The sequence below is a fragment of the Dipodomys spectabilis genome, unplaced genomic scaffold (assembly GCF_019054845.1).
Source record: "Dipodomys spectabilis isolate Male_0828 unplaced genomic scaffold, ASM1905484v1 ptg000147l, whole genome shotgun sequence".
Classification (NCBI taxonomy): Eukaryota; Metazoa; Chordata; class Mammalia; order Rodentia; family Heteromyidae; genus Dipodomys; species Dipodomys spectabilis.
The window spans coordinates 18120300-18130329 of NW_024870824.1; the positions used below are offsets into that span (position 1 = coordinate 18120300).

Genomic DNA, 10030 nt, shown 5'->3' on the forward strand with positions numbered 1-10030 from the left:
ACCAGCACAACTATGTTTATTGCAGCCTTATTTACCATAGCTAAGACATGGAACCAACCCAGATGCCCCTCAGTAGATGAATGGATCAAGAAGATGTGGTATATATACACAATGGAATTCTATGCCTCCATCAGAAAGAATGACATTTCCCCATTTGTTAGGAAATGGAAAGGCTTGGAAAAAATTATATTAAGTGAAGTAAGCTAGGCCCAAAGAAACATAGGTCCCATGGTTTCCCTTATTTGCAATATCTAGTATAGGTATGAGTCAAGCGGAAAAAGTCAGATAATGTGATGTTAGGAAAACGAAACCTCAAATATGTATTTTAATGTGTTTGTTTCTTTCATGCATGTATTTCTAACGCATTTATAAGATTATTTCTTTGTTGCTTTGTATGTCCCTCCCCCACAGTGTAACCCCCGCTTTCACTATATTTGATGTCAGTATAACATGTGGAGGAGATGGGGACAAACAAGTCGTTTAAGGATTCAGGTGGACCTGTTGCAACAATGAGAAGTACAAAATGTCATGTCAAAACCAACTTTACAATGTCGGTGGGGGGGGTGGGGGGGTATGATTGGGTGGGAGGGAGGGGGGAGGCTGGGAAGGGAGGTGAAGGGTAAACAAAGGAGGAGGCTGCAATGCTTGGTAAGAAATGTATGCATTATCCTGCCCATGTAATTGTAACCCCTCTGTACAGTATGTTCTCAAATAAAATAAAATAAAATTTTAAAAAAAATCATTTTCTAACTTGTAAAAACAATTTAATATTTTCAAAAATGTCAAATTTTAAAGGTTTTAAAGAATAATACATTGTGAAAGATTATATTCTAACTTTCTTACATATAAGTTTTTCACAATAACTAAACTAACATTTTATTCATTAAACAACAAAAAGAGTAACATTCTATGTCATGTTTTTATTGGTGAGCAGACATTCAAGTGTACAGGTGTGATTCAACTTAAGCAACTTCGAACAGTGTTATGCTGAACAAGTTGTTAACACTAACCTGCATTAAAATTAGTGAATAATTCAATATTCCTTATTGTATATTAGTAGGTGCATTAAATTGCATTCCCACTAATAGCATAGAATTGCTTCCCCCAACTTCTGCATCATCACCAGCATTTACTATTATTTTCTTTCTTCCATCCTCCCTCCCTCCCTCCCTCCCATCCTCCCTCCCTTCCTTCCTTCCTTCCTTCCTCCCTCCCTTCCTTCCTTCCTTCCTTTCTTCCTTCCTTCTTTCCTTCCTTCCTTCCTTCCTTTCTTCTTTCCCTCTCTTTCTTTCAGTCTCCTGTCTCCCTCTCTCTTTCCTTCCCCCCTCCTCTTTCCTTCCCTCATTCCCTCTTTCCCACATTTTCCTCTTCCCTTCCTTATTTCCTGTTTTGTGTCAGTATTGGGACTTGAACTTGGGTCCTGGGTGCTGCCCCTTAGCTTTTCTCCTAAAGGTTGTCATTCTATCACTTAAGCCATATCTCTGTGAGATAAAGTCTCAGGGATTTCTTTGATTGGGTTGGCTTCCAGCCAAGATCCACAGATCTAGCCACTCCTCCTGAGTAGCTAGGGTTTAGGCATGATCTCCCAGTGCCTGGCTTCTTGTGTATTTTCTTGATGACAGCTATTCTGGCTGAGGTGAAATAAATGGAATCTCAATGTCACTTGGATTCGCCTCCCTTTATGACTAAGGATGTTGAACATTTTTTTTCATGTGTTTACTAACCATTTGTACTTCTTTTGAGAGCTGTCTTTTCAGTTAATTTGCCTATTATTAATTGAATTTTTGGTTCTTTTATTAATTGTGAAAATACCATACAGAGGGGTTACAATTACATGGGCAAGGTAATGAGTACATTTCCTACCAAGCATTGTAGCCTCCTCCTTTGTTTCCCCTTCCCATCGCTTTCCATCCTCCCCCCCCACCCAATCCGCCACGCTCCCCGCCCCTCACCAAAGTTGCACCAAAGTTGTAAAGTTCGTTTTCGACATAACGACTTGTACATCTCATTGTTGCAATGGGTCCACCTGTATCCCTATTTAAACGATTTGTTTTTCCCCTTCCCCTACACAAATTGTATCGACATCAAATACAGTGAAATCAAGGGTTATACTGTGGGGAGGGACATACAAAGCAACAAAGAAATAATCTTATAAATGTGTTAATAATAATCACATGAAAGAAAAAAAAACTTTTGAATACACATCTTAGGGTTCATTTCCCTAACATCACCTTATCTGACCTTTTCTGCTTGACTCAGACATATACTAGATATTGCAAATAAGGGAAACCATGGGACCTATGTTTCTTTGGGCCTGGCTTACTTCACTTAGTATAATTTTTTCCAAGCCTTTCCATTTCCTAACAAATGGGGCAATGTCATTCTTTCTGATGGAGGCATAGAATTCCACATTTGCTTGATCCATTCACCTACTGAGGGGCATCTGGGTTGGTTCCATATCCTAGCTACGGTAAATAAGGCTGCAATAAACATAGTTGTGCTGGTAGCTTTAGTGTAGCCTTGTTTGTAAACATTTGGGTAAATGCCCAAAAGTGGGATTGCTGGGTCATAGGGGAGCTCTGTGTGGAGTCTTTTGAGGAACCTCCATACTACTTTCCAAAGTGGTTGAACAAGTTTACACTCCCAGCAACAATTCAGTAAGGTTCCCTTCTGTCCACATCCCCTCCATCATCTGTTGTTATTAGAGTTCTTGATTTTTTGCCATTCTAACTGGGGTGAAGTGAAATCTCAATGTTGTTTTGATTTGCATTTCTTTTATGGTTAGGGAGGTTGAGCATTTCTTCATGTGTCCATTGGCCATCCTTCTTTCCTTTTCAGAGAAGTTATTCTTTAAGTCTTTAGCCCACCTATTTATTGGACAGTTGTTTCTTTGAGAATTTGTTGTTGGGGGATTTAATTTTTTTAGTTCCAGGTATTTTTTAGATATGAGACCCTTGTCCATTGTATGGCTAGTGAAGATCTTCTCCCAATCTATGGGTTTTTATTGATCTTGCTAGCTAAAAAATACAGAATGCTTCATGAATTTGCGTGTCACCCTTGCGCATGGGCCATGCTAATTTTCTCTGTATTGTTCCAATTTTAGTATATATGCTGCTGAAGTGAACATGAATTTTTGTGTTTTTTTGTTCATTATCTAGATCTTAATCCTTTTTTCAATGAATAACAGAAAAGACTCTTCTCTGATTCTATGAATTCTCTCCTCATTCCTGTAATTGTTTCATTTCACCAAATGTCAGTTCTTGTCAGTTCTTATTCCCATTTTCTGAGCAATTAGACTTCTTCCAAAAGTCATTGCTTATCTCCATGCTATCAGTTGTTTATGCTATATTTTCCTGTAGTGGTTTCCAAGATTTAGGTCTTACAGTTAGATCTGTAATAGCAGGAGAGAGAGATACCATTTTTAGATGTGGACATTTAGATTTTCCAATGTCTGCCTTTTGTTACAGAGGACAGTTGTATATTGCTTAGTTTCACAATATTTCATTTTCAGTCCACAAGAGGCCTTTCTATCTTATAATATCTTTTTCAATTTGTTTTGTTCAAGGTTTCATAGAAAAGAAGTAACAAACTACATGTCCCTTCTCCTTCCCTCTGTTCCAGAAGGTGCTGCCAATGAAGATGTTCTTGTAACTGTTATCTCCACCCTAGGAGCAGAGAGGAAGGAAGAGTTTGAGACACTCTTCCTTGTGTATCTCTTAATTTGTCAAATTAAGGCAAAAGTGTTGGCTGGTCAGTTTACACGGACCACTTTGAGCTTCTCATTCATTCTCAATGTTGGGAAACAAGCAGATTTCTTGTCAAGAGGTCTCCTATGGCATATTTTGGAAAATGTAAAGTTCATGTCTTTCAAGGGCATTATTGTTGACAGAGCTGATGGTGTAATGATGGAGACTGGGGAGATGTTGCCAAGGCACAGGGCTTGCAACAGCAGATTTCTAAAACAAACTGTAACATCAAGAGAGTATTTAAGTGGAGATCAAAATAACAACACAAATAATCAAACAAAAATAGTTTAAGAGATAAACAATATTGGCAAGACTTTAACCCAACTAAGAGCAAGAGGTAGACATTCTAATTTGAAAAATTAGAAATGAATAAAGAAGATATCACAACAAATAGGTGAAGGGGCTATCTTCTAGGTGCTCTGAATCTTACTATTAGGGACACCTTCCCAGGTACAGGACCTGAGCCAAACAGGACTGATTGTGCCAAGCCTAAAATGGTAGTGATGTAGAGTGGGAAACCCAGAGCATGACGGGTAGGATATGCAACAAGAAAGCTGTGTGCTAGTTGCAGGTAGGGAACTTCACTGCATCATCTAGGTAGGAAAGCCTCAGGACAAGAATTCCCATAAAATGGGAGCCTGGCAGGGGCGGCACCGCGGCTGGAGCCGCGCCGTGTCCAGTGTGAGCAAGAGGCACTGGGAGGAGACGCCCCTTCATCGCAACCACCACCTCCACCACCGCCCCTTGGGCCTCGTCTGTCCTCTGGGCCACTCCTGGGCTTCGCTCCAGGGAAGCTGCGGCCCCGCTCAGGTCTCTTTATCTCCAGAAAGAAAAAAATTGATACCTTGCATCCTGGAAGTTGATTTAGCACTGTGAAATTAGGAACTTCTTTCAAATTTGGATATAGCTAATTGAGGAGCAACAAGACCCAATGGGCCAAATACTGGAAATAAAATATGCCAGTTCAAACTAGTACTTCTGGGAGAATCTGCCGTTGGCAAATCAAGCCTAGTGCTACATTTTGTGAAAGGCCAATTTCATGAATTTCAAGAGAATACCATTGGGGCTGCTTTTCTAACCCAAACTGTGTGTCTTGATGACACAACAGTAAAGTTTGAAATATGGGATACAGCTGGTCAAGAGAGATACCATAGCCTAGCACCAATGTACTACAGAGGAGCACAAACAGCCATAGTTGTGTATGATATCACAAATGAGGAGTCTTTTTGCAAGAGCGAAAAACTGGGTTAAAGAACTTCAGAGGCAAGCAAATCCTAACATTGTAATGGCCTTATCAGGAAACAAGGCTGATCTAGCAAACAAAAGAGCTGTAGATTTCGAGGAAGCACAGTCTTATGCAGATGACAACAGTTTGTTATTCATGGAGACATCAGCTAAAACATCAATGAATGTAAATGAAATATTCATGGCAATAGCTAAAAAGCTACCAAAGAATGAACCACAGAATCCAGGAGCAAATTCTGCTAGAGGAAGAGGAGTGGACCTTACTGAACCGACACAGCCAACCAGGAGTCAGTGTTGTAGTAACTAAATCTCCAGTTTGAACTTGCTGGAATTTTCTGCTTTCTAAACATTAATAACAGTGGAATTGGAGCATTTAACCGGCCCAGTATGACTTCCAAAAAGAAGAGACTTATGATAGATGTCAAGTTTCTAATACAGGATTATTTTAAGTGTTTTGAACTTAATTTTTAATAATATCCCTCTGACTAATGTTTCAGCAATAGAAAGGGAAAATGACTGCGTATAATTGTTTCATTGGAAGTTAGAGGGAATAATTTCTCATCATTAGGGACAAAGACAAATGACTACTTGGACCTATAGTCACTCATTTTTTCCAGACTGGGACAATGGTCATCTCTGAAATTGATTTGGAAATTAACTAATTTGGGCTTTTGAAAAACATTTTTAGAAGGAGATTTAAAAAATATGCCTAGCTACAGTATTCACATCAATGATAATTTCTTCTGTTATATAAAGTCTATATTCCACAGTTAATAAATTACTATAAGGAAGTGGAAGTGGTCCCACTTCTTCAGGAAGAAAGAAGAAATGTTTGTAACACCTAAATTGTAGCTAGTTGTGTTTTTTTTTTTACGTGGGATTTTAATAAGTCATCTGTAACCCCATCTTGTTCTAGGAACACAAAAGCTGATAAATGCATTTTAATGTGTAGTGTTACCTTCTTGTGAGCTCATCAACAAAAAATGGAAACCAACCAGGTGTCTGTGACTTCCATTTAGTCACTGCTGGCTATTATATATATCTTGTAAGGGAGGGAGGGGCTCTTGTCCCTCCTGATATAATAGAGTCAGTGCACTAACAATTATGTACGTTTAAACTTGATTATTTTAAATTTGATCTTCAACTGTACTGTAAATAGGGTACTGCATTGTAGTTTCCATATGTTTATTATTTTCTGTAATATTTAAGAATTGCTTAAAAATATACAAAATGTACAGTTACTAAAACAGCTAATTATTTCTTTCTCCTCCTTTGAAAAGAAGAGGGCTTTAGGTTGTTCCTACATGGCTAGAACCATAATAAACAATGCACCTGTAATTTGTAACATAAGTATTACGATGCTAGTAACAATCTTGCAGCTTTGTTTTTCAAAGTCTATTTTATTTTTGATAATTTCAGTATATTGCACTAATTATTTTAGGTATTTTCATTATATGAACTCTACCATGTGTCAAAGATGATTTAATCTATTTAAGTGTTGAACTGCTAGCAGAACTTGTACATTTTACAGTAATTGAGAATTAGTAAGGAAAACAGTTCACCAGTGTTTAGTTTTATATTGAGGTGCTCAGGTTGGAATAAAGTGATATAAGAAGAAAAAAAAAATTCACATAACATGACTTGGTCACAAGTGAGGAGTGGGCTGAGAACTGAAGAGTCAATGTAAAAAGCAAGGTAGGTAGAAAAGTCTGCAAGCCTCCTTCTCTTCAGTTAATCAGCAAAAAGCTAGGCTGGAGGCATGGCTAAAGTGAGAGAGTGCTAAGCAGAAGCAAGCAAGTCAAGCAAGAAATGCAAGGCTCAGGGCTGGGAAAGTGGTTCAGTGGTAGAGTGCTTGCCTTGCATGCATGAGGCCCTGGGTTTGATTCCTCAGCACCACATAAGCAAAAAGAAAAAAGCTGAAAGTGGCGCTGTGGCTCAAGTGGTAGAGCACTAGCCTTGAGCTGAAGAACTGAGGGACAGTGCCCAGGCCCAGAGTTCAGGCCCCATGACCGCCCCCCCCCCCCCCAAAAAAAAGAATGACTCAGCATCACAAGCTTGAACCTTACTTGAGAAGTAAACTAAAGCAAAAGTGACTTAAAGTTTTACATATAGTTATCAATATAGATATCTTTGAACCATTATATATAAAGTATATCTATCTATAGGCATATATATTTATATCCTCAGATGATAGATAGATAGATAGGTAGATAGATAGATAGATAGATAGATCTTTGTGCCATTACTAAGGCTTGTCCTCTGAGCCTTGCATTTCCTTTTTTTGGGGGGGGGTCCGGTTGTGGGGCCTGAGCACTGTCCCTCAGTTCTTCAGCTCAAGGCTAGCACTCTACCACTTGAGCCACAGCGCCACTTCCAGCTTTTTTCTTTTTGCTTATGTGGTGCTGAAGAATCGAACCCAGGGGCTCATGCATGCAAGGCAAGAGCTCTACCACTGAGCCACCTTTCCAGCCCTGCTGAGTTGTTCTTATGTTATTATCCTCCTACCTCTGCCTCCCATGTAGCTGGGATTACATGCATGTATTACACCACAAGCCTCCCATCTTCATCTCTTCTATAACTGCAATGATAGTTGTATGCTATAATGTCCAACCTACACATATTAGTGGTCACATATAGTTTCATTCTTTGCCGTTAATTATAAAGATTACAGTGTTTCCAGTAAATAGTTATTTTCATGTTCCTTCATTACCAGACAAAGAAATTCTATGTATATTTAAGTACTTACATTAGAAAATTAAAAGTGGTCTCAAATCAAGATGTAAACTTTGAATCCTATGCTGTCAAGAAAAGCATTACAATATAACAGCAAATTTGGCTCCAAATTAGCAGAAGATGGGAAAATTAGTCAAAAATAGAGAAAAATAATAGAAATCAAAACAAAGTTATTTGAAAAATTTAATAAAATTTGTACCTTTCATCTACTGGGAAAACATAAAGTGATAATAATATCAAGAATGAAATATAGAACATGTATAGAGAACACCTCTTCCCTTGCTTACTTTTTGCCAGTTTTCACCAGGCTAGATCCAGTTCTGTGGGTCTTTATAATCAATGGCTCTTCTCTTTTTTCCAACTGAATGGCCTATCATAAGAAAATCATTGGAAATGAGTTTGATTATGCTAGAGAAAGAAAAGAAAATGCACTTTGGGAAACTACAATGAAGTCTGACAATGTAATGATTTTTTTACACTGGAGAGGCAAAAGAGAGCATAATACCACTAGCCATGTCTCAGCATATGAAAGATTGTTCAGAGAAACTGACCTTGCCCCCTGGGAAGAGAAGACTGAAGTTGTCCAGCATCACACCCTTGTACAAGGCTCTTTGAGCAGGGTCCAGCTCCTGCCACTTTTCTGGGTAAAATCTACAGCCACATCTTCAAACATCACGGGTGCCTGCAATAGTGAATTCTTTTTTCTTCTTTTTTTTAAAAATTTTATTTATTTTTTATTGTGAAAATACTGTACAGAGGGGCTACAATTACATGGGCAAGATAATGAGTATATTTCTTATCAAGCATTGTAGCCTCCTCCTTTGTTTCCCCTTCCCATCCCTTCCTAGCCTCCCCCTGCCCCCCTACCCAATCCCCCCCCCCAAAGTTGTAAAGTTCGTTTTCAACATGACAACTTGTACTTCTCATTGTTGCACCGGGTCCACCTGTATTTTTATTTAAACGACTTGTTTTTCCCCTTCCCCTCCACAAATTATACCGACATCAAATACAGTGAAAGCAGGGGTTATACTGTGGGGGAGGGACATACAAAGCAACAAAAAAATGATCTTATAAATGCGTTAGAAACAAATGCATGAAAGAAAAAAAAATTTGAATACATATCTTAGGGTTCATTGCCCTAACATCACCTTATCTGACCTTTTCTGCTTGACTCATACATATACTAGATATTGCAAATAAGGGAAACCATGGAACTATGTTTCTTTGGGCTTGGCTTACTTCACTTGATATAATTTTTTCCAAGTCTTTCCACTTCCTAACAAATGGGGCAATGTCATTCTTTCTAATGGAGGCATAAAATTCCATTGTGTATATATACCACATTTTTTTGATCCATTTCATCTACTGAGGGACATCTGGGTTGGTTCCATATCTTAGCTATGGTAAATAATGCTGCAATAAACATAGTTGTGCTGGTAGTTTTAGTGTGGACTTGTTTGTAAACATTTGGGTAAATGCCCAAAAGTGGGATTGCTGGGTCATAAGGGAGCTCTACGTGGAGTCTTTTGAGGAACCTCCATACTACTTTCCAAAGTGGTTGAACAAGTTTACACTCCCACCAACAATGCAGTAAGGTTCCCTTCTGTCCACATCCCCTCCAGCATCTGTTGTTATTAGAGTTCTTGATTTTTGCCATTCCAACTGGGGTGAGGTGGTATCTTAATGTTGTTTTGATTTGCATTTCTTTTATGGCTAGGGATGTTGAGCATTTCTTCATGTGTCTATTGGCCATCCTTCTTTCTTCTTCAGAGAAGTTTCTCTTTAAGTCTTTAGCCCACTTATTTATTGGGCAGTTGTTTCTTTGAGGATTTGTTGTTGGGGGATTAAATTTTTGAGTTCCAAGTTTATTTTAGATATGAGACCTTTGTCCGTTGTATGGCTAGTGAAGATCTTCTCCCAATCTGTAGGCTCTCTATTGATCTTGCTATCTATGTCCTTTGCCATTCACAGTGTTCTGTCTCAGCATTTTCATTCAAGACTGGCATGCCACCATTTGAGCCACAGCTCTACTTCCTAGGTATGTGTGTGTGTGTGTGTGTGTGTGTGTGTGGTTAATTGGAAATAAGCATCTCATAGACTTTCTTGCTCAAACTAGCTTTGAAACTTGATTCTCACATCTCAGCCTCTTCAGTAGCTAGGATTACAGGAATAAGCCACTGGTGCCTGGCTTGGAGTGATCATTCATGTCAGCTTTCCTACAGTGTGAAAATCTAAGTGCCCATTTCTAAATTATATCTTTAGAGTCAGACTCAGCAGGAGAACAAAAGTGTAAAATGAGACCTATA

The 10030-nt window shown here is 38.7% G+C and overlaps 1 non-coding gene across 1 annotated transcript; it reads right to left on the reverse strand.

Moving 5' to 3' along the window:
- Positions 1-3020: 3020 nt before the first annotated feature.
- Positions 3021-3127, reverse strand: LOC122118295. Its single transcript, XR_006149329.1, has one exon. It is a non-coding gene; the product is annotated as a U6 spliceosomal RNA (small nuclear RNA).
- Between the last annotated feature and the right edge of the window lie 6903 nt (positions 3128-10030).